Here is a 26,715-nt window from a genome sequence, read left to right as displayed (position 1 = left end):
GAGGGACCAGACCCTAACAATATCTGAGATAAGAGGGATCAGACCCTAATAATATCTGAAGGAAATGTACATACGTATGTATATACATAAAGTATGTATGAATGAGGAACGGTAAGTAAAGTATGAAATACGTATCTTCGGACGCGTATAAGTATGAACATGAATGTAATGTATGATTAATTGATTAACTAGAACTCACTCAGCGTAGCTGACTTTTAGTATGCACGCATGTGAGTAGGATGAGGCAGGTTGCTTGATGGAGACACGTGGCAATAAGATGAAGACTGGCATCATCATGAAAAATATTCACGTGTTATTTATGTTTAATGTTTGAAACTTATGTTAATTTATTTTAAACAAGTACTCATATTATGTAAGAATGGTTGACTTTATGTTCCTCGAGTTGTTTTAATTAACTCTGATTTTCGAAATATGTGAATGAATAAATCCAACCTGAGCAAAAGTAGGTTTCCTAGGTCGGGGGCCTTACACGTTATAATGTTTAATAAACAGTGGTTAATGGCCAGTTGTAGTAAGTTGTAAATACTTACCAAACACCGGTTATTTGTCGATTGTAATTATAATTAACGTCAATTGTACGCTCATTGTAAAATTTTTAAACACGGTTAATTGAATGTTCTAAATTTACCTGTTCTGTTGTAGTTAGTAAACGCCGGTGTGCTGCCGTTGTAAAATACAAACATAACCACGTCCTATCTAGTAAACACAGTTCGAGGCCCGATGTAAATTTCTAATAACACTGTTAACTACCTGTTCCACTTGTGGTGGGGGCCACTTAAGCACATGCAGAATGTATTTCAATGCAATTAATACCCTCTATTAAGTCAACGTTAAGAATCTTATTTGAGAGAGAGGGAGGGGGGAGGGAGGGAGGGAGGGAGGGGGAGAGAGAGTAGTTTAGTGTTAACAACTAAGAGGGTGTTTGGGATTGCTTATTTTTACCAACTTATAAATTAAAAACTTTTTGAAAAGGAATAAGGTGTTTAGGATTACCTATATTGTGACAGAAAAAGTTCTATAAGTTACATTTTTATAACTTATTAACTTAATGAAAAGTTATAAGTAAAATAAGGAATCCCAAACACCATCTAAACTCATAAATAACAACTTGATAGTAAAGTTCATTATTTATTTATTCATTCCAAGGCTCCACAACAACATAGATTAATAATTAACCACGTAATCAGCGAAACCACTATATTTGTTATTATTGGCTATATTTGCTACATATATATAGACACACGTGTGAAGATGATGGTGGCTCTTCAGTTAATCTAGCTGAACCGCAGTGTCGTAAGTGGCCCCCACCTTCCAGTCGCTTGGGATCAAACTCTTAATTTCTGTCCACTTTGAACCAGTTACTTGGAACCTCAAGGTTATAGCTCCCTCTGGTGGGTTGGGCATGTCCCATACTGCTCCATACGCCCTTCTCATACACCTCCATTCCTTGCAATCTTCGTGCATTCAATTTGTAATATTTGCAATTATATATTCTTGATTATATGTATATTAGAATCGAACATGTTAAAAACGTACAAATATTTTTGAAGTCCACAGTCTTAGAGTTTGAAGACTGTATGTAGTTAGGGGTAGTGGAGTGGCAAAGTAGGCGACCGACTAGGGTCTTTCTTTCAAGGCCCAAAATTTATAAAATATATTTATAGAGAGATCGAGAGAGAGATTTATTATACAAAAGACTATAACAAATTTTATAAACAATTTTAAAAACATAATTTGTTTGTTAAATTCATTACTGAAGAAACACTAATGACCCAGTGCAGATTACGGATAATCTGGGGGTTGAATAGATGTTTCCCACGAGGGGTTAGGTCCGGCAAAGATGGTTCTTCTGATGACCTGCAAAACAGACACCGTGAGCTCGTCACTGAGAAGGGGGGGGGGTACCTCCTTGTGACCACCCTCCGGCGTGAAAATCAGACTAGATTGCTCTTGAATATAAGTGTATATTAAGATATTGCTAGAGAAGATAAGATAATATATGGAGATATCAGATAATGTAAGATGGTCCTACCATTCCAAGGTGTTGGGGTATTTATAGCCGAAGGTAGGTTTCCAAGAAGGTACAGCCGGCTGAATAGTATTCCTGTTCTGCCAACTGTGGGCTACGCACGTGCCATGCTGGTGGTTGGTGGGTAGGCAGCGGCTGATAGTGACCAGGCCGGCTGTGTACTATTCCTGTTCCACCAACTGCAGGCTACGCACGTCCTCCGACAGGTTGGTGAGTAGGCAGCGGCTGATAGTGACATACAGTACAAGAGCGTGCTGCTCGTCATACTGTTGTCAGTGAGCTGTCGTATCTTTGGTCAGATCTTTTATCCATACCTCGTCAGGTACAGTACAAAAGATCCTCCAGTATCGTACGGACTAGCTCATTTGTGCGGGAGTGTTCCCGGCTTGCTCACTCCTTCTTCAGGTGACTACTGAATTATATACGAGTTAAGTGCCTTGTGCGTGTAGCCTTGCTGCGCGGGTAGCCTTCCCTGATGGCTAGTATCCGTTGCTGCGGGAACAGGCGGAGTACGTCGACCATTGGGAGGCTTTTCCTGCGGGAACAGCTTGCGTACTGCGCGTAAGGACGTCACGTCTCTGAGCATGGTGGGTCCTGCGGATCCAGTTGGTTTCTGCGCAGACGTCTCTTCAAGGTGAGTCTTACGAGTTTAGCCTTTGCGCAGACGTCCCTGTTGAAGGTTAGTCTTGCGGGTTCAACTGCGCAGACGTCCCTCTTTGAGGTGAGTCTTGCGGGTCCAACTGGGCTCTGCTGGGACCTACCTCTTCAAGTCCCCCCAGTCCAATGTTCTTATCATGAATTGTTAATAAGTGAGGTGAACTTTTGGACTTAAGCAAAGGGTTTTGAAAAAGGTTTTAGTTTTAAGGTTTTCCATGGGGATTCTTCCCGCGGAAGTCCTAATGTCACGCAGAAATTCCCGACTTTTCTGCTTGATCTTTGGGTATGATGCGGGTAGGTGTGTAACCTCCTCGCAAGTCAGGAGCGTTGAGTTCCACTTGTGTAGATTCTCCATGAGGTTTTGGTAGTTTTGAACATAGTGATCAATTATGTTAAAACAACCAATTCCATCTTGGAGCTTCAAACAATCTAGTTCTCGACGTTCCCGCTATGCGGGGATGTTATTCCCGTTTCCGCAAGCATGGCCCAGAAGATCCTTCTTGGTTTCAATTCCCTGCGGAGTGCTAGGTATGTGAAGGGTTTCGCCTTGACACTGTACCCGCACTCGTCTTATAGTTACTTTACTTCCAAGGTATTCCTGGCTTCAATTCCCTGCGGGTGCTAAGTATGTGAAGGGTTTTGCCTTGACACTGTACTCGCACCTGTCTTATAGTTACTTGGTTGCCAAGGTAAGGGGTATAGTCCCGCTTACTTTTGAATCTTTTTGAATCTTTTTGAAATTCGAAGAGTTGGTGAAAGGATAAGAACAGTCCAAACTGTTGAAACGTCGCCCGACGGTTTCTTCTGACAGTTTCAGGACGTGCAGGAAGTTATGGCGACGTGACAGTACATGGTCATTCCAGACGCTTTTTCAGGCGCGTGAGCGCAATTTTTTGGACGCGTGGGTGCGGATTTTACGGCGCGCGTCCCGTCAACAGCTGTTGCCAGCTTGCTTTTTCCACGTGTCATAGTTTCATTGCACCAGCTCTTTTCTCTCTCCTCCGCATTAAATTCATCGCATTCATTGCGATGAGTATATAAAGGGGGAGAGGGTCCTTAGTAATCCACACTTTCACTTCTCTCTTCTCCTTCTAAGCGATTTCCGGCGAATACTCTTTCTGTCGAGCATTCTTCTGAAATCGTTCTTTACCTCCAAAACATGTCGTCTACTCATGATCCAGAAGCTATCGTCGAGGAGTCTGACTTGTACGCCGAGAATCCGTCATCCACGTCGGACAAGGATGACAAGAGTACTGCTGGCGAGTGCCAGTGTGCTCTTCCAGCCGACCTCTATCAGTACGTCGTCAGGAAGTTCATGCTCGAGCCTTTCGAGCCTGAGTTTCCTGCACCTCATCAGACGGTGTACGATGCCCCCAAGGGCAAGATAGGGGTGTACGCTGCATTCTTCGTCTATGGGAATCTCAGGTTCCCATTGACGAAGTTTGTATACCGTGTTCTGGAGAGACACGGTGTGCATCTGACTGAGGTACACTCAATGGCGATCGTCAAGATCCGCCATTTCGAGTGGGTGTGTCTCATTCTGGGTGTGGAGGCCAATGTTGACCGCCTGATGACCTTCTATTCCTGGAGGTGCATCCAGGGGTGGTATACCTTGGTCAATCGGATCAAGGGTTTGAAGATCTGCGCTACCGAGCGCAGTCTTCGATCTTGGAAACGGGAGTTCTTCTATATCTCCGCTCGCGTCGTCCCCATAGCTATGTCGTTCAAGAACGGGAGAGCTCTCCCGAACCTTCACGCCTCCAACTACCAGGAGGCGGAATGGTTCTCCAAGGTTTCCCGGATCCAGTCTCCGGTTTACCGCTTTACGGAGTCCGGGATGGTGATGCTCGGGATGAGCCGGGTGTGGAAGGAGGCGTCACAGATTCCCATCGTCCTTGAATACGGTTTGAACTCTGTCCCTTACGGTATGCTTCATATTATCCGTTAATTTATGGTTTTTGTTCTAACCGTTTTTTCTTTTTGTTTACAGAGGGAAACGACTTGCAGTCTCACCTGCAGCCGCGGGAGAGTGATGGTCCCGCTCGGATGGGTACTCGTGCTCTAGATGAGAACGAGTTGCCCATCCTTGAGCACACGGCGGATCGGTTCGTAGAGGTCTACCCGCCAGGCCACGAGATCCTGAGCGCCAGGCAGCCAGGTAAAGAACTTTTTGACCCTCGCCCTCTCAATGCTCAAACCTCTGCGGGGATTCCTCTAATTTTGTCATCTTCTGATGAGGAATCCGCAGATGATCCTTTCTTGGGGAGGAAGAAGAAGGCTGCCGGCGGGAAGGGCAAGGCGGAGGTAGCCTCCGCCGACCAGGTGAACCGGTCTGAGTCGGAGACCGAGAGTGAAGAGGTGGCGGGGAACCCTGGTGGTGATGAGACCATTGCTCCGGAGGTTGAGACGGCTGTCACCTCTGGGCAGACCAGTACAGCGACGGTGACCGGCGTAAAGAGGCCGGTTCCATCGGGTTCGTCCCCGCCTGTTCGTACCTTCAAGCTCAAGAGGACTCGTAAGTACAAACTTCCTTTACTTTTAACTTCATATCTTTCCGCCATTATACTAATATATCTTGTCTTCGTGCAGGCGTGGATGCTACGGCATTCCAGAGTAGAGCGGGAGGGAGCAGCTCTGGACCCATGAAGGTAGGTTTGGTCAACCTACCCGAGGCGATGACCCAGGCGGCTACGCCTGCTTGCAGTACTGGTTCAGTTGCTCATCCCGTTGAGCCAACTGTTCCAGCTGTAACATTATCCCCGCCGGCCGTCAGTGCCATTTTCACAGAATCCATCACTGAGCCGGCGGTGATATCTATTGCGGGTTCTACCGCAGCCGCGGCCACGGTTGTGAGTTCACCTCCGGTGAGTTCACCTCCGTTGGTTTCCACCGCGGCAAGCCTCCACCATGCCTCCTCCGACGCCTGCGACTACGGCCAGTCCTTCAGGTACGTTTGGGGTTGGGGCGTCTAGCCAATCCTTGCCTCCTTCCCGTCTCCTTGACCTTTTGGATGGATATCCCTTAGGTTCAAGTGATGGGTTTGGTGGCTATCGGCCTGTTGTCGACCCTACAGGTGCGTAGGGTTATTTTGGCCTATATCCCTTTCATCATTTCTCTCTCTTAACTGTTTTTTGTTTTATTGCAGTTCGTGATTCCAACGAGGTGTACGCTCCTCGGTGGAAGATCCGCTGGGGAACGACCCTCCGGACTGCTGAGGAGTGCGTCGAATGGGCGCGTCACGCCGCCCCAAGCGGTGCGCTGGGGGAGGCCATGGCCAGCTACCAGGAAGGTAGGCTGTCCAACGAGCTCCGAATCCTCCTCGCCCGGATGCAGCCGCGCGTCGAGCTACTTTGTCGTGAAAACGACAAGTTAAAGACGGTGCGTAGCCTTGAAGTGGCTCAGGCGCGGGCGATCCGGGAGGAGAATGCGAAGCTTGCCGCCGTTGCTGCGGAAAAGGAGAAGGACTTCAAGGCCCTTGAGGTTGAAGTTCAGGCCCGTCTCGAGGCCCGTTCCAAGGCTGCCCAAGCTGTTAACGAACAGCTTCGGTTAGCTAAGGAAACCGCTCGGAACGCAACTGAGAGGGCCACCAGGGCTGAAGCTGTTGCTGAGCCTCTATGCACCGAGAATGAGGAGCTTAAAGCCAAATTAGAGAGGCTCCAACAGGCTCATGATGCCTTGGCCATGGAAGACGCCAAGAAGCTCCAAGAGATCTTGGACCAGAGGGGCGTGCTTGACCATACTGAGCGTAAGCTAAAGGGCGTCGAAGAGGCTGCGGCTAAAGAAGTGTTGCTTGCCAACCTTAACAAAAGTGAAGCTGAACGCGCCCGTAACCAAGCTCAAGCTGCCCTCCAGGAGGCTCTGGTTACCAAGGAATGGCTTCTACGAGAAGCGTTGTCGCAGGTAAGCTTAGCTTCATAACGTCTTTACGCTTTTCTTTGTACTAAGAAAAGGTTTTGATACTTGTATTTTTTCTTGTAGGTTGTGCATCGGGTCTTCACGGACACATCATATGATGATGCCATGAGCGCAGCCCTCAACGCTTCTCATGAGGATGGGGAAAAGGCTGGCTTCCTGCTTGGTCTAGGGTTCGTTGAGAAGGGCATCCCGCCTTCCAACTTCCCTTTATATGATGTGGATACTGAAGCTGCTTATGACCAAGCAGTGAACCAGTATGCTGCCTTCCCGCATCCAGTGGTGGAGAAGGTGAACGAAGTTGCTGCTGCTGATGATGGGTTAACCATTCTCAAGACCTTCCTTGAACCGCCACAGTCAAGTGATGGTGCGGGTACAAGTGGGTTTGGAGGAAGTGGTCCTGAAGCTTGAACCTTTAGATCCCTTTCCACTATTAGGATAGGTTTATGTTTTTGTATAGATTTACACTCTTGTAGGCGGGTAGATACCCGGCCATTCTTGTAATACTTGAATTTTTATGGAATGTAAATCCTTTGTGCGGGTAGGACCGTCACTCTTGCTTTATAAACGTTATACGACTTGCTCATGCATATTATAGTTTAATTTGGCACTTGTTTTGCCGCATAAACAATATATGATTCGCTTGTGCATACTTTAGTTTAACTTTGCAATTTCTTAAGTACTTTAAATAAGTTAACCCATCAACGTGGCAGATAATAGGTTAAAGTTTTGCTTCCTCTTTCGTGATTGTGCGGGTAAGACCGTCACTTGCACTTAGTAGGATGGCTAAACTTTACCTATATCTGACCTGCGTGGAGGTTTCCTCATTTTTTCCTTGAAGATATTTTCTAAGTGTTCTGAATAAGTTAACCGTTCGACACGCGGTTGTCAATAGGTTAGTTCGGTTTCCTCTATCATGATTTGTGCGGGTAGGACCGGCACTTTCATTTAGTGGGATGACCCAACTTTACCTACGACTGACCTGCGTGAAGGTTTGCCGTTTTTTGTGTTTATGCGGGTTTTGCCGCCTTCCACATGCAATGACTTGTTCACACTTATTTATGCGGTGAAAACCGGCATCAGTGTTTTGAATAAATTAACCGTTCGACGCGCGGTTGTCAATAGGTTAGTTCGGTGTCCTCTATCATGATTTGTGCGGTTAGGACCGGCACTTTCATTTAGTAGGATGATCGAACTTTACCTATGACTGACCTGCGTGAAGGTTTGTCGTTTTTTGTGTTTATGCGGGTTTTGCCGCCTTCCACATGCAACGACTTGTTCACACTTATTTATGCGGTGAAAACCGGCATCAGTGTTTTGAATAAATTAACCGTTCGACGCGCGGTTGTCAATAGGTTAGTTCGGTGTCCTCTATCATGATTTGTGCGGTTAGGACCGGCACTTTCATTTAGTAGGATGATCGAACTTTACCTATGACTGACCTGCGTGAAGGTTTGTCGTTTTTTGTGTTTATGCGGGTTTTGCCGCCTTCCACATGCAACGACTTGTTCACACTTATTTATGCGGTGAAGACCGGCACATCAGTGTGGAAAGTTCATTAAGTATAAATGTAAAACCATCAGCGTCAATGTGAAGGAGAATCATTTCCATTAGAAGTGGCTCTGGGCCTTTTCTTTTACAAGTTTGGAATTGATCTACATGCAGACTGTGTAATTGAGCTCCATTCCATGTTCTTGGGAGTGTCATCGAGCCTTTCGAGCCGATATGCACTTGGTTCGGAATCTCGTTGTTTACGCAGTATGTAGTCTCCGACAATGAAGCTGCAGTTTTATTCGTGTTTTCCCCAACTGGGGTTCTACACGCATTAGCCTGCTCAGCGTTCATTACGCCACGAGGTGCGTGAGCGTCCCATCTCTGAAAAATGCTTCGACGATGTCCTTCAAGTCTACGCATTCCTCGGTGTTGTGGCCTCTTGTCCTGTGGAAGTCACATACTTTGCTCTGATCAGCGTTGTGACGCTCTCGGATTATTGGAGCCTTTGGCCATGGGAGTCTCTCGGTGTCGAATATCTCGGTGACGCTTTTGGTGAGTGGCGTCCATCTGGAGTTCCGGTTCGACGACTGCATGTTATCCTTTCCGCCTAACCGAGAGTGCGAGCCGGATGAGGTGTCAAAGTTTACCCTTAACTGCCAAATGCCTAGCTTCCTCTTTTTGTTTAGTCGGGCGGTAAGGACATTGTTTTCTCTTGTTTTCTGGGTGTAGAGGTTTGTGCTTTGGGGAAGATCTCTACCCAGTTGCTTTTCCGTTTCCGCGAAGCGTTTAGCTGCTGTCATGATGGCATCCCATGTGGATGGCATGCCATCTTTACCCGTTAAGGTGCGGATGAGCTCTGGGTCTTTTGTGCCCTGGATGAAAGCAGCGCGAACAAGATCTTCGCTAATATTACCCAGACTTAGCTTCTTTGAGTTGAAGCGAGTGATGAAGTCTAGCAAAGATTCATCTTCCTCTCGAATGCAATTGAGGATTGTCCATTGCTCTTCGGTATACTTTCTTTGTTGGCTGAAGTGTTGGCTAAACTTCTGTTGGAAGTCTACCCAATCGTAGATGTGGTGGACCGGTAGACGGTCGAACCACGCTCTGGCTGCTCCAACCAGCATCATCTGGAACATATAACACCACATGGGTTCCGTCCAGTTGCTGACGGTTGCCCCCGCTATGAATCTGTTCAAATGATCGTCTGGGTCAGATATACCATCATAGGTGCCGATGTTTGACATCTGTTTGGCACTTCTTGGGGCGATTGCTTCCGCAATGTCCCTTGCAAACTTGGAGGTTCCCGCATTTGCAGCGGTTGGTCTGAAGGTTTTAGAGAAGTCACGTGGGTTTCCACCCGCGTTTTTTGGTTTGAAGGTTTCTCCAAAATTCCTTCTCGGTTGGAAGTCCGTTTCCTTACGCTTCCCTTTCGCCCTATGGCGAGGGTTTGCGTCGGTATCGGATTCCTCCGAATCATCGTCCAAGTACTCGCACTCATTGCTCATGTTGAGCTGTTGAGTGCTTCCGAATTCGTCAGCCTGTTGGAGTGAACGTGTAAGGCCCCGTTACCGGTAACCCTACTTTCGTGTTGGATTTACTCATAAACACAGTTCTAAATATCAGAGTTAATTAAAACATTTACGCGGAATATAAAACTTTCATAAAACATTACAATATTTCATAACTTGTCTCAAAACGTCCTTTGTCTTTCACATTAAAACATTAAAATTAAAACATCGTAAGTCTTCAGATGCCAGGCTCTTATTCTTCTGCCATGTGTCCCCGCTCAAGCCAGCTGTCTCATCCTACTCACCTGCGTGCATACTAAAAGTCAGCTACGCTGAGTGAGTTCTAGTTAATCACATAATCATACAATACATTCTTTACACTTCATACTTAACCTCTTAACTTTCTTTCATACACACTTAAGTGCTTTTACTTTCATTTTTACCTTCATACTTTCTTTACATACATAATCATACGTTTTAAAGAGCCTTTCGTCCTATAACCTCACAGATATTATAAGGGTCTGGTCCCTAGTTTTCGAATATTAGAAGGGTTCGATTCCCTAACATCACTGATATTATAAGGGTCTGGTCCCTACCATCACAGATATTATAAGGGTCTGGTCCCTAGTTTCGAATATTAGAAGGGTTCGATTCCCTAACATCACAGATATTATAAGGGTCTGGTCCCTAACATCACAGATATTATAAGGGTCTGGTCCCTAGTTTTCGAATATTAGTAGGGTTCGATTCTCTCTTCGTTCCATACATTATACCCCGAGTATTTTTAGGGCTTGGTACCCTTTTCGTAACCATACAACCATACATCATACCTCGAGTATTATTAGGGCTCGGTACCCCTTTTCGTAACCATACGACCATACATCATTATTTCCTTCTTTTATTATCTCTATCATGTTCATACGCATAAGCATTCATATTATACTTACCTTATACATAGCATTACAACCTGACAGTACGTGCAATATCCGAAGATCGTTCACGTACCATCAAGCAATCATTCTTACATAACACATATATCACATAGGGCATACACTTATCACTTAGGATAAATGTATTAACAACACATCAAGTATGCACACAGCCCCGAAAACATAACAAGGAATGGGGCTAGAAACTCACCTGAACACGGTTACGTTCACCGTTAATCGTAATTCCTTTCTTCAGTTGTGCACGGCTGACTGTATAACAAGTATACGTATCAATTAACTATCACTTCTCATAATGTATGTCTATCTTTATATGACCCACAACGAACGGGGGTCCGGGGGCAGCGCCCCTGGCAGCGGGGTCTAGGGGCGGCAGCCCCTAGCAGGGTCCAAGGGGCAGAGCCCCTGGCTGGGGTCGAGCTGGTTAATGGAAAAATTTTATTTCCATTAACTGTCTTAACACATTTTTCATTAGATTTTTAGTTTACTTCCTAATCGAACTTTGCTTTAGGCGAAGTTAAACCTTAGGCGAACTTAGCTTTAGGCGAAGTTAAACCTTAGGCGAACTTAGCTTTAGGCAAAGTTAAACCTTAGGCGAACTTAGCTTTAGGCGAAGTTGTCATCAGGCGAACTTGGCCTCAGGCGAAGTTGTCATCAGGCGAACTTAGCTTGCAGGCGAAGTTCATCAGGCGAACTTAGCTTGCAGGCGAAGTTCATCGCTTTGAAGGCGAAGTTGCCCAGATGCAGGCGAAGTTGCCCAGACAGCCGCTGTTCGGTTTCTTTCCAGCATTTTGAGCGATTTTAACACCCTTGCTATGGTTCAATATCACCCACTACGCTTCCCGACCATTTTCGGTCGCTTATACACTAAAAAAGCTTGGATCTTTAAACTTCAAAGATCAAGAATCATACCTTTTTGGGCTTGTTTGGATCTCGTTTACTTGCTAGTACACTAATCTCTCTCTCTCGGACCTGCCCGACTCTTCCCTTGGCTCGGCCGGCCGGCGGCGGTATGCGTGTGGTGTGTGTGTGTGTTTTGGGGTGTTAGGGAGTTTGGTGAAAATGAAGATATTTTGGGATTTTGGGGGTATTTATATCCCTGAAATCCCATTCTCATTTAACCCATCTCAATTAATCCACGTCCAAGACCCGCTCCCTACCCGATATTAATTAATTACGCGGAATCACTAAACATAACTTCCTTTATTCATCATTAAAATTTTTAGGATGTTACAGAACGCAAGTGTTCATCCAACTCAGCTTGGAATTCCCTTTGACGTTTTTCCGCCCACGCTTTAACTTGTTCAAGTGTTTGGCGGGGGGGCCTCGTCTGTTGTCTTTCCACCTGGGTATCAATGAATCCCAGGGGAGGATTGTTTACTGCACTTGCCCCGGCTCGGGTAACCGGGGTAGTGTTCGTAAAATGTGTGTATTCGCCGGTGTTCCCCCCAGTAGCTGGGGTTGTGGTTACCGGGGTTTCTTGGTCATTCGCTGGCTTTGGCAACGGAGTAACCTTAACCATCTTTCCAGAAGTTTGAAAAAACTAAATAAATTAGTTCTAGCTTTTATGCACGGATGGCGCCAATGAAGAAACACTAATGACCCCGGGCAGATTACGGATAATCTGGGGGTTGAATAGATGTTTCCCACGAGGGGTTAGGTCCGGCAAAGATGGTTCTTCTGATGACCTGCAAAACAGACACCGTGAGCTCGTCACTGAGAAGGGGGGGTACCTCCTTGTGACCACCCTCCGGCGTGAGAATCAGACTAGATTGCTCTTGAATATAAGTGTATATTAAGAGATTGCTAGAGAAGATAAGATAATATATGGAGATATCAGATAATGTAAGATGGTCCTACCATTCCAAGGTGTTGGGGTATTTATAGCCGAAGGTAGGTTTCCAAGAAGGTACAGCCGGCTGAATAGTATTCCTGTACTGCCAACTGTGGGCTACGCACGTGCCATGCTGGTGGTTGGTGGGTAGGCAGCGGCTGATAGTGACTAGGCCGGCTGTGTACTATTCCTGTTCCACCAACTGCAGGCTACGCACGTCCTCCGACAGGTTGGTGAGTAGGCAGCGGCTGATAGTGACATACAGTACAAGAGCGTGCTGCTCGTCATACTGTTGTCAGTGAGCTGTCGTATCTTTGGTCAGATCTTTTATCCATACCTCGTCAGGTACAGTACAAAAGATCCTCCAGTATCGTACGGACTGGCTTATTTGTGCGGGAGTGTTCCCGGCTTGCTCACTCCTTCTTCAGGTGACTACTGAATTATTTAAGAGTTAAGTGCCTTGTGCGTGTAGCCTTGCTGCGCGGGTAGCCTTCCCTGATGGCTAGTATCCGTTGCTGCGGGAACAGGCGGAGTACGTCGACCATTGGGAGGCTTTTCCTGCGGGAACAGCTTGCGTACTGCGCGTAAGGACGTCACGTCTCTGAGCATGGTGGGTCCTGCGGATCCAGTTGGTTTCTGCGCAGACGTCTCTTCAAGGTGAGTCTTACGAGTTTAGCCTTTGCGCAGACGTCCCTGTTGAAGGTTAGTCTTGCGGGTTCAACTGCGCAGACGTCCCTCTTTGAGGTGAGTCTTGCGGGTCCAACTGGGCTCTGCTGGGACCTACCTCTTCAATTACATTTTGAGGCTGGTTAAATCTACTCGCCCAAGGCTCCCAAATTCTTCAAATTTAATTTTCGCTGGTTATATTAAGTTTTCTTCAAGTAAAAGAGTTAATAGTGTACCTGGAGAACTATACATAAAAACGTATGTATATCCGCGCACTATAATTACATGAATACTTACTTGCCATAATTCGACTCCTGTGATATCACTTGCACCTCCTTGGTATATAGCAATGAGCGCGAGGTACTTAGGGTATATACTGTGCTCATGAACTTTGAACACGAAATTATACCCTGGATACTGACACGGAATCCTTTTATATTCGACGTTAACCACGCCATACGAAAATAGTATTTCAGCTTGCCCGGAAGAGCGAGTTTATTATAGGCACCGGTACTCAAGACGAAGTCTGTGTTGTCTCCTTCACCATGGTCAGTCACTACAACTCTCGCCCCATCTTCACTGCAATGCAGTGCGTATTTGCACCTTACCTGAATGGCTGAATATATAGTGTCATGAATGATCAAAGTCAAAAGACCAGATAACATGCCAAGCCAAATGAGGATGTTTAAAGTAAAAATATAAGGAAACTTAATATAAAGTAATTTAGGATATTGTGTCGAGGACAACTTTTGAGTGACTGTCTGCATGTAGTACATATAGGTCTAGTCAGTATATCTCATAAGCTTTCAACCCATTCTTCCTACTAACTCACTTTACCCTAACACTACCATACTCATTTCCCCACGTACAACCTACTTGTTAAATTTTAATTTAGTAGTTTGTGAGAAAAAAAATTAAAGAAATAACCTATGTATGCGCACGTAGCCAAGAACGAAGGGCCAAGTGCAAGGAGAACTCAACGCTGCATGCTTGGCATGCGGCCTTCGCATCAGCCAAGAAGGAGCACAGATCCCGCTTTGCGGGGTAATCTCATTAGCATCTTTCACCCTTTTTTGTTTTTTTTATTTTATTTTATTTTATGGTTTTAGATAAAAGAAACAACATCAACTGGCTTAAAGTTAAAAGGGCCCAAAATTGACAAGTCTACTTACAATCAATCTAGTGCATCTCCACTAGCCGAAAAACAATTGTCCATACTCATTTTCTAAAGTAAAATATATGTGTACAATTAACTATTAAATTGTATGAATTATGCATTCCTTAAAAAATCTGTCTCTTGCAAACTGTGACGCTCAAGACATCCATAACATGATATGCGATTGTACAAACATCGTGCAGTGGGCAGTTCAATATGTCACTAGTGATCGACAATATGTTTACGCTTGCTCCACAACCAGCACCATCCTTGAAGAGCTTATACGAGACTCCAGTAACCTCACCACCATTCATGATGCTTCCAGATTCTTTGTAACCACAAGCACCAGCTGATACATGACAATTAATAATTAATGTATATGTCGCTCTTTAAGACAGAAACAGTGTTTAAAATTAAGTTTATAACAGACTGGAAAGGAATTATGATTTACTTGGAGTCCCTAAGCATTCAGGGCCACCATAATAAGTTGCTCTTGAGGAGACAAACGAGTCTTCACTGTAGCACACTGAAGGAGTGAAGGCAGAAGTATCATAATCATAAATAGACAGCAGAAATCTAGTGTTAAATCCATAGCTAGGTGGAACCTTTGTGATAAGAATATAGAGTGGGATGTGAAATTCTATTATGGAAAAAACCATATTTATAGTTGAGATGATGAGTTATCAGTTTTGAGTAATGGCCCTATCAGACGTGTCCAGAACAGTAAAAGTACTTGCAAAGTTGCAAGTAAACTTGTAGTCTGGGTTATTCTTTGGTAACAGGTTTTACATGATTTAACATTTTAGTTAAAATGAAGACAGAATTACAAATTTTGTCCTTTAAATACACCCAATTTATGGTTTGGGTCCTTTAAATAAGTTACTTTCACTCTATGTCCTTTGTATCGTAAATTGCCTCACTTTTAGTCCTTTAAACTAACGACCATCCAAAAGATCCGTTAAATCCAAGTATGTGCCAGACATGTGAGGGCACTAAGGTCATTTTACCTATAATTATATATCATTATATTTAAATAAAAATAAAAAAAAATATCTAATGCATAATGCAGGACCCCACCCACTAAACCCACCAACTCCATCTTCATCTTCTCTACAGATCTTCCTTCCAACCCTAACCAAGGAAACAACCGCCCACCACCGCGTGACTTCCGACGAAGACCATCGTCGCCTAAACCAACTTATACCGCAACCCACAGCCGCACCGCCACTAACGCAACCCACCACTGTTTCTTCTTCCAACCATATTTAATTAAACAAAAAACTATACATACCTGTGAAAACCCCAAACCCATGAAATAGTGACGCACCATCTGACGACGATGTGGTAATAACCACCTGGTTCAGACGCAACAATATCAACAACAATCGCAGTAAAAGGGTAATCAGGTTCAGAATCCGAGCGAAGAGAATAGTGGTGGTGGGGTTTTTTGTGGAGATGAATTATTGGTTTCAATCACTTGCAAATCCGTCAAAATCACTTTCAGAACCATTTCTCAAGCTCTTGCATAACAGATTCCATTGACCAAAGATGGCTTCGAAATTGCAGGTTTCCAGCGGTTAAACAGGAGGGGTTTGAAGACCTTAATCGGATCTGAGGGGTTTCGTGATGGAATCGGAGGTGCGGTGCTATTTTCAATAGAAATTACGGTGTAGTTTTCGCCGTAAATTTGCAGGGATGGTGGCGGGACTTTGTACAGGACGTGGGGTGAAGAAAAAAGGGTTGCGGTGGAGGAGATGGAGATGTAATAGTTGGCTTTGAATTTGTTATTAATGTTTATTTTGTTTTCTTTTCTTTTGTTATTTAAATTATTAAAGATAATATAAAAAAGGGGTAAAATTACCTTAGTGCCCTCACATGTCTGGCATATGCTTGGATTTAACGAACCTTTTGGATGGTCGTTAGTTTAAAGGACTAAAAGTGAGGCAATTTACGATATAAAGGACATAGAGTGAAACTAACTTTTTTAAAGGATCCAATCTATAAATTGGGCATGTTTAAAGGACAAAATTTGTAATTCTATCTAAAATGAAAAAAATATTATAAAAGTATCATTTAAAGTGGTTTCTTTGGTCATTTTTAACAAGTTATTTGTTAAACTAAAAAAACAATATTTCTAAAAGGTGCATGAAAGTGAGCACAAGCACAACCCACGGCAACATTCCTACAAAAAGAAATGGTTGTATGACCAAAAAAAACAAAAGAAAAGAAAAAAAAAGTTGACTATGGCAGGTAGTTAACGTACGTGGGGGTGGCGTGGGTGGCGGTAGTGAATGGTGGTGGTAAGTGTTAAGTTGTAGAGCCGGCAAAAGACTAAATTATCCTTGTTTGACGTGAATCTAATGTTTTTAGACCGTGACCGGATATTGACCCGGACGTCTTATCGGGTCACAAGTCGGACCGACTCGGGAGGTCGGACCGGATATTGACCCGAATGACATCATATATAATATTAATATATATAAATAAGTAAATAATTATATGTAGTATTTAATTTGTTGAAAAGTAATAAAAGTTAAGATTTTAGGTTAAATATATTTTTTTTATTGAACGACATATGTTAAATATCCAACAATTAAATTGTCCATTTAATATAAATAGTAATAACTTTTAACGGTGACAGGTTACCATCAATTTTATGTTCTAACTTCTAAAATCTATACACCAAGCCAAACGTCTTGTAGAGTTATCAACTAGAGGTGTACAAAACCGGTTTGGTCAACGGCTGGTCAAAACCGGTTTGACTCAAACCAGTTCGGTTTATAAACCGGCTTAGACACAAGATAGGCCGACCTGTTCACGTCGGTTCGGTTTGGTTTATAAACCGGTTTTAGCCGGTTTTAAGCCGGGTTTTCTCAAACCGGTTCGGTTTTAAAACCGGTTTGGTAGATCTTAAGGGGAATCGATCCTGAAACTGGCGGTTTGGGAACCGGTTTGAGTGAAACCGGTTTTGAACCCAAACCGGTTCGGTTCGGCTTGGGACCGGTTTTAGGCAAACCGAACCGGTTTGGGTTCAAAACCGGTTCCCAAACCGACCCAAATCGCCAGTTTCAGGACCGGTTCCCCTTAAGATCTACCAAACCGGTTTTAATACCGAACGGGTTTGAGAAAAAAAACCCGGCTAAAACCGGTTTATAAACCGAACCGACGTGACCATGTCGGCCTATCTTGTGTCTAAACCGGTTTATAAACCGAACCGGTTTGAGTCAAACCGGTTTTGACAAGCCGTTGACCAAACCGGTTCGGTTTATAAACCGGTTCGGTTTAGGTTTAAAACTGTTTTGTACACCTCTACCATCAGCTGCGCCCCACCCCAACTTGCATCCTCCGTGTCTATCTATTGCTAGCCACCACCGATTGCCAAAATTGCTTTCCCCATCAAGTTTTTATAAACCTTCTTTTCTTCTATATACGTGCGTACATGCTATTATCAACACAGAAACTTGCTAGGCCAGCGATTTCAAATAATCTAGTGTTAAATTTTAATTGGATTTTGATTCTTCCTTTGATTAAGTTAAAATAAATAGCAAACAAAAGGTTTTACCGGTTCACCCGTCTGGTCACCGGGTCCAGGCCGACCGCCACCCACAAAACCCAGCCGGGTTTTAAAAAACGGTCAAAATAGTCTGACCCAGCCCGGTATAGGGACCGGTCCCGGTCAGACTAGTCCGATTTGCCGGGCCTGGCCGGGTTTCAAAACTTATGAGAAAAAAATTTAGCATGGTTATGAATAAAGAATAAAACATGTGACATTATACGTTGAAATTTGGTACAAAGATAAATGACAATTTTTGTAGTTTACTTCCTTATTTTTTAGGACCTCAGTATCTAATATTTCAATTGCCATCAAATAAAGAAAGAGTGCGCTTAAAAATGGAGCTTTGTGTCTGGGACGAAGGAAAGCAATCATACGTATATGTGTCGAACAAAAATGAATGACCATTACCACTTCTAGTTCGATAGATGTTGGCCAGTAATTCATTGGTGGTAATTATAGACATTCATACTGACGCCTTACCACAAGAAAGAATTGGTTGGTAAATGAGCCCCACCATGATAATCAGTTTTAAAGAATAAGAAGAATTCCTATAAAAAAAACCATCCCTCAACAAATTCTCAAGAAGGGGCCACTACAAACCCACCTCCCAAACGTTTGAGAATGCAAACCAAACGTAACACAAACGTTTGTCTCCACCCATAAACCAGTTCAAATGCCATGCCATGTCAACAAAAACCAATGCGTGGAGATGCTCTAAAAACTATGAAAACTCATTTTGACCAATCACAAATTTTTCTTTTTTATATTTATATTTTTCTTATAAGGGTGTTTAGATAATTGTGTATTCCACTATTTATGGAATTTATATATCATTAATTTTGATTCCAACTTTCTTTCCCTTAAAAATCGGTATATTAATATGGAATCAACTATTCCAACTTCATTCGTGCTATCATGATTAAATAATTTATTTTTATTTTCACTTTCAATAAATATCATGATTTAAATATGCCTGTAGCCATTTCTTTTGCTATGGTTTGAACACAAGTAAACTATTTTTGGATTTACTTTTAATATTTAATTATTCAACACATGTTAAAAGTTTGGTTTTCATAAATTAGTTTGTTCTGCATTACGCTGATTGTAGTTTTTATTGCCTCTCAATTTCCATGAACTTTGTGTGTATAGCCCTAAACATAGGTATATTTAATAGCTCAGATGTCGTAAATATTTTTTTTATGAAAAGTTACATTATTTGGGTTAGATATATGTAACTAAACAAGCTAATATATGTTACATCCATATAACCGGACATCATGATCAAAATAAAAATATTTGTAAAAGCATTTATCATTTACACATATGTGACATACATACATATTAGAAATTAGTTTACAGTTGTTGTCTTGTCAATTTCGGAATTGCTAAATAGCGTTGAAGCTAGCCGACATGCACGATTGCTAGTACCAAGCCATAAACTTGATGTGTAACCCTCTTATCCCCAATTTCTTTTTACATACAGTTACACAATCCTCATCGTCATCCTCTTTATTATTATCTGTAACACAAAAGTTTAATGTTATCAAGAATTTATCATACACTTATAAAATAAAAATAATTGGTTCAGTATACATATGTGTAGATGGATAATATCGAGGATTTTTCGTTGTTTTTGGACCAAAAGTTCATTAACTTTACAAAGATTTAATAAAATTCACCGAGCATACGTTTTAAGGACTTACTATTCAATATAATCCAGCTACGAAGTTCATATATGTATCAATTTATTAATCTAACACACATGTATCTATCTATATTATCCAACTATTCAATATAACCCAGCTCCAAAGTGCATATATGTATAATTTATGTAACAAAAAAATTAATAAATGACAACAATATCAATTATAACACACCCTGTGGTGCTAATAACACATAGTTCAATCAAACCCAAAGATAATTATTATTATGTACAGAAGAAACTGAATTACATACACGTAATTATTAAACAACCTTGTCAAACATGCTTAAGATTTAAACACATTTACATATATGTACGTAACACAAACACGCATCAAACACAAATTTCAATGAATGTCATAACCAACTATGAATATGTTATATATAATCAACCACCAAAGTACATATATGTATATGCATGTAATGTTTTTAATAGCAAATCTGTATCAATACAAACATGAGCAAGTGCACATGTCTGACACAGAGTTAAATGGATACAAACATCAAAAACATATATGTATGCAACTAACAACATCAATTTGTTAACAATATAAAAACAAACTTTGACAAACCTATATGAATCCAAACCTTTTCGGTTCATATATGTTGTAAGTTGTAACACATAGTTTCATGGAATCAAACAACAAATACATATATGTACCAAACAACCAACATCAATTGCTAAGATCAAACAAGGTTACATATATGTACTCAACACTAGTACCCCAAAAGAAATCGAATCAAGTAAACATAAACCAAAAAGAACCAATCAAGCCTTTACATAAAATTCGATGAGGAGATTGATATGATTAGTCAAGAATTTGATGATCAAGGTAATCCTATCCTTGCTAAAGACAATACAACTGAAGAAGCTGAGATAAACAGTCAGTAGCGGGAGGAATGGTTTGAAAGGAAGAAGATTTAGCCAAAGCGTATTTACTTGAATCCGGTCAAGTATTATAAGAAGAAAGAAAGAGTTGAAATTGGGTAAGGTGGTGAGTATTGCTTATCTACCCAAGATAAGGAAAATCCCAGTAAGACGAACATATGGCGTGCAGTATTTTGAAAGCCTATGTGAGTTGAAATCTTTACCATGGATGGACGTGGTGGTTATAGTTGATAAAGAACTATTAAATTGTCCTAAACGTGGACCGATGAAGGAGATCTGGGATTTTATTAAACGATAAGCTAAATGCAGATTCCGTAGCTGGACTCCTCAAACTCTATTTCTTCATGTTTCAAGAGTAAAGAAAGATCCTGAAATGAATGACTTTGTGAAGACTTGGAGATACAAACAACCTGAAACTCTAAAGGTGATTCCTATGTATCCGATGAAGCAAGACTTTCATGTTTATTTTCGGTGGTGGTACTATGATGAGAACTGTGGTGAAGCTCAGATAGTGTTAAACAGAGACGGAGTGTGGGATGTGATTGATGTGATGGACCCGATGTGGTTGGTGAATTGTTCTGAAAAGGATATAGAGACGCTGCTTAAGTGCAAGATTCAAGTGTCACGAGAGAAATTTTATGTGCCTGCTATGCAATACCAGAAGGTTATGAAGATCTGTCATAAATATAAAATACATTCTGGTGAAGTTTGGAAGAGCAAATGGTTTGAATTTGGTAATGAGGAAGCTCAGAAGGGGAAGGAAAGAGAGGAGGAGATAAAAGAGAATATGCGGATTGCTTGATTAAAGAAATATCAATACAAAGGTGTTGGTGTCTCTATTCCCACTAATCAGAAGCCTTCAACGAAACGTTCATGGGAGGATATGAGGTGGGAATATCGAGAAAAAGTGTTTAAATGAAATATTGAAGATCGAAGACCTAGCAACATCCAAAGGGGAGTTTGTTAGAGCATAATGTCTATTGCTAGGGTCTTAGATGTATTAGATATGATTGTATAGGGCTAAAAATGTCAAATGTATAATTTGTATGTTGTAGTCAACGCATAAGTATTCAAGTCAACGCATATCTTATTCGGCGTATAAGATATACGCCGTATATCATATACAGACTTGATGAAACTTATGGATGTTTCCTATAAATAGGGGACTTATGCGTTTCTACTTAGACTTTTTGTCATTGTCAGAGAGAGAGAGTAGAGAGAGAGAGAAAGTATGCAACGTGTCATATCTTGTAATCTTTCTTATTATATATGAAATTGTGCTTAATGTTTACTTGTGTGTGTTCAATCTCAATGGATTCCGTACTTTGAGATACAAGTTGTAACGATCAATGATCCTTATTGTAATCTACTTCAAGATCACACGTCATTTCAATTCAAAGTTAAAAAAATATTTTTATGTGAACCTACATGTGGTTAAGGCTTTGAGTGTTTTGTAAAAGGGAAAAAATTATTTTAAAGATAAATGGGAAGCTGTCACAATATGTTGTGGTACCCTTTAGGTTTGCGTGTTTGTCATTTGTTTGTATTACCATCATTTCATTTATCATATTTTACGTACGACTATTTTATGTTTAAAGTTTCATGATTTGTCTCTATAAAGGATTTGAGGAGACACGTCAGCTTGGTTTTCAACCTGAAACACTGAAACGGAGCATGTTCATATTTTCTTTTTTTTAAGCCTAATTTGAAGTTTTTAATTGACTTAGTCGATTCGTAACTCTATACTTTGGCACCCGTTAAACCCGAATCGAACCAGTTTCAACCTGATCAAAATCGAACTGAACTGGTTTTAACCTGGTCAAACCCAAACTGAAGAGGTTTTATCCCTGTTAAAGCTGAAAATTTCCCCTTCAAAAACTTGTTTCAACCCTAACCGGTAGGGGAAAAAACCGGGTTTGACTTTCTTTGACCAAACAGACCCGGTTGTAACCGAGCTTGTCTGGGTCCGAATGCGTTATTTGGGTGTTTTTTTTTAGTTTCTTTTTAAGTTATATGGTGATTTTATTTTCTATTCCTCTCTTAGGCGTCAGGGTTGGTGTTTATGCCTTGTCACTAATATTTTAGATGATCAAATGGTTATACAGGACCGGCCCATGGGGGCTGGGTGGTCGACGGCCACAGGCCCGATTTTTTTTTTAAATTTATATGTATTTTTATTAAAACAATATGTATTTTTAGCGTTTAAACTCATTTGCATCATTAGCTTGGTCTAGTGGCAAAGAGGTGTTACTCCCAACCAAAAGGTTATGGTTTCTAGTCTCATTTGAGACATGTTTAATCCTATTTTTATACCAAAGTTTTTTACAACCTAAATTATAATCAACTAAGCCCATTTCAAAATTAAATTATTTAAACCTAACAAAATACTCCTTTTTATTTAAGGCCCAAAAAAATTTTCGCTTTCGACCCAAAATTTTTTTTATTTCTCGGAACCGAGCCTGTGGTTGTATGTGAGTGCATGCTAATTTCTTTGCATGCTTGATGTTTAATATGCAAGGGAATATCATTTCTTAAGTGGATACACTTATATTATCATTTACATACGTACTTTATATTTCTTGCTACATAGACAATAACAACTCACCTATATATCATATCCAAATAAATTGCGGGTAGGCTAAAGCCAATGAAACGCATATCGAATTAACTGCCTCTTTTTGGCAAATTAGTTCATTTCAATAACTCAAATGCGAAGCCTGCTGCATCACGTAGGCATGGCAATAGAAGAGGGTGTCCTAAAATACTTCACTTGCTGCTATTGTGAATCAAGAGATCTAAAGAGAGTTTGGGTTGGGAAAAGCATTATGCTCATAGAAATAATTATGACCATTACATTATTCATGAATGCAATCAAGATATTCATGAATGGATTTATATATGCTGCCATTCAAGAGATATGGTGAATTTTTTATATTATATATATATATATATAAATGAAAACCCAAAAATATTACGTGTCGCGATGTGGTCACTTTCCTGTTTTATGGAAGCTATCAGATTTCTTGATTTTTAAATGGATGTCTCTCATTGATTTAACCCAAATTCATGGATATGGGTCTTACCAAAACCAGATAGCTCTTAAACGGGTTATAACATCTCATTAAATTAACAATTAATCTTACCAATTATTTGATATGAAAATCCTACAAAATAGGAATATATTAAAATTTAATATCCAATAGAAAAATATATTATTTATAATTAATAAACAATTTTATAGTAAAAAACATAAGCGGGTCGTGGGTCACCAAATCTAGATAACTTTTAAACGGGTTATAACATATTATTTATTTATGAAACCCTTTAATCATCAAACCCTACGTATATTATTAACTTTCTTACAATAAAGAAAATTAAAATCCAAAAAATAAATATTAAAAAACAAAAAATGTAAAACAACCATTCTCTCAAGTCATTAGATTACTTTATTTGTAAATGATGGCTTCTCACGTATTTTACCCGAATTCACGGGTAAAGGTCTCACAAAACCCAGATAGCTCTTAAACGGATTATAACATCTCATTATATTAAAAAATAATCTTATCAAATATTTTATATGAAAATCTTATAAAATAGAAATATACTAAAAATTAATATCCTATTTTATTTTTAAAAAAGATACTATTTATAATTAAGAAATAATTTTATAATAAAGAAAATAAACGGGTAATGGGTATCACCAAACACAGATAACTTTTATACCGGATTATAACATATAATTTATTTGTGAAACCATTTTATCATCAAACCTCAAGTATATTAATTATTAACCTTTTACAATAAATAAAATTAAAATTCAAATATACAAATATACATATATTAAAAACGAATAATGTAAAACAACCACCGTAATACGGGGGATAAAATCTAGTATTTATATATATATATATATGTATATATATAGGGGAGGGTTCAAATAAAAACCACTCCCTAACTTAAAAACTATGAAAACCACTTTCAATCAATCATAAAATTTTGTTATTTATTTTCTTTTTTTTATTGATAAAGGGCACTTAAGTAAAATACCACCCCCATATATTTAGGAACAATTGACCATCTCTCCATAAATTTAAACCCTATTTTCTTCTCTCTTTAAAAATGCCGAGCACCAGACAAGGGCGGACCTGCCTAACGAGCAGGGGTAGCCTCCGCTACCCCTCAACTTTTGGCCGCAAATGCACATTTTATTTATTTTTTGAAGTTTTTGTATTTCGTTACCTCTAAAAAAATATATGTTACCCCTCATCAATATCCAAACACCTTATACTCTCAAAGTTTAATTAAAAGCCCAAGCAAATTAAAGCTTAAACTAATTAAAAGCCCACACCTACTCTAATTAAAAGCCCAAACTAATTCAAAGGTCCACTGCCACACCATTTGTTCTTTGTTTTTTGAAGGCCCGACAATGAAACAAAACAACAACAATCTCCACTGTTAGAAAAACCATCGACGCACACTGCTGCAGTCGTCCAGCCGCTGCTCTGGCCTCCGACAATTACACTTTAGGTATTTTTCCACTTCTATTAAAAAAATGTAATGGTTTATTTGTTTATATAAATTGTTAAATTAAGGAACTTGGTTGATAAAAAACCAGTCTTACTAACAATCATTTTTAAGCGAGAATTCCAAAAACATGATGATATCATCCCAAATCGTTGAAAGATGTTTTTATAAAATGAAGCTTATCAAAACGGATTTGTGCAATGAATTTTGGAAGTACCGAAGTTGTGAAATCTATTAGGTATGTGCTTAAATTTATTTAGTATCGTGTTTTGTTTACATTGTATGAAATACGGTAAAAAAAATTAAATGTTACCCCTAAAATTTTGTTTTAGATCCGTCACTGGCACCAGATATATGAGATAAGTGATAACAAGTTAGAAGACCAAATACGTGCAAGACATATTTTCTCTTCTTGAAGTGGTGAGTTTGAATATAAGACATGACCCTAGGTTTTAGTTGGTGGCAGTATTATTATTATTATTATTATTATTATTATTATTATTATTATTATTATTATTTATTTTGTATGTATTTTTTCGTTCAAAATAAGTGTGATTCGGTATGTAATTTTATTTTTGGTGAAAAACCATATGGTCGAGCCACTTTTTAACCTATTTTTATATCTTCAAAAATCTCTCTTTAATTGTTTAGTAAGGGGCTAACGAAAAAGATCTTTAATATCAAGAAAAGACCAAATATGAGACGGCTAAAACTTTGTGTAATCATGTTGTGCAAATAGGTTAATCGCATTGTTTTCTTGATTTTTGTATGGTATCACGATTTATGGCAAAGGAAATTGATTTCTTATTTGATTATGTTTACCAATTGTCCACGATGTTAAGCATAAAAGAAAGATATTTGATTAAATGGGTTTTGGCTATGATATTTGATTGCGTGGGTTCCGGAAATTAGACACAATTTAATGATTTTTTATTTTTGAGTATGCTTGTTTTGCTATGAGAATGAATATCGTTGTACATAAATGTAACCCTATAATTATATAAAAAAAACATTAGTTTTCATATATGTAACTTCGTAATTTAGTTATACATATACGTATATCGTTAAGTTACATATATGTATCTTAGTGTGACAACTAACCACTTCCAATATATACATATATGTACACATATATGAAGTAAACACGAGAGTATATAGTTTTTGCATATTAACATATATGTAACTATATTGTTACATATATGTAACTATGTTTGTTACATATATGTATCGCTACGACTACCTTTGTTTTAACATGTACTTTATGTAAGATATGACATAAAAGCATCAAGTATTTTAATAATAGGAAAAAATAATACAATTAAATTTCTTGGACATGTAAGATATGACAATAGCGTTAAATCACTCGAATTAAAACACAAATATAAAAGATTGAAAAAATTAAAAGGTTGCCAATCCAATCAAGTTATAATGAATCAAGATAAAAAGTTGGAAATTTGAATTTTTCTTCGTTGCTTTTTTGTCTTATGATTTCAAACCTTATTTAGTTTGAGTATATTAACTATCCATTTTTTATTTTGAAATGAAACTGGATACGAAATAATTTTCTACCTACAAATATGGAATGTGAAGAGAGAATAAAAAAAATAAAATAAAATATGGGAGAGAGTGTGAGAATTCGTAGGATGGCAGCAACTACTATTTTTTTAGTTTACCTATTTTGCCCTTAATCATTTTAATTAATCTAATTAAATTTACATTTAATTACCCAATTACCATTATGCATATTAACCATTGATCTAATAAATAGATGGTTTAGATTGATTTAACAAGTTTTCTTGAAAACCATGATTATTATTTGAA

The 26,715-nt window shown here is 39.9% G+C and overlaps 1 pseudogene; it reads right to left on the bottom strand.

Annotated features, from left to right (window-relative positions):
- Positions 1–1,290: 1,290 nt before the first annotated feature.
- On the bottom strand, positions 1,291–14,816 carry LOC143602247 (expansin-like B1; annotated as a pseudogene).
- Positions 14,817–26,715: the final 11,899 nt, after the last annotated feature.

The sequence above is a fragment of the Bidens hawaiensis genome, unplaced genomic scaffold, assembly GCF_021521415.1.
Source record: "Bidens hawaiensis isolate Kalapana, Puna unplaced genomic scaffold, B.hawaiensis_p1.1 tig00058194_1, whole genome shotgun sequence".
In the NCBI taxonomy this organism is placed as follows: domain Eukaryota; kingdom Viridiplantae; phylum Streptophyta; class Magnoliopsida; order Asterales; family Asteraceae; genus Bidens; species Bidens hawaiensis.
This window is presented reverse-complemented; position numbering and strand designations above follow the sequence as displayed.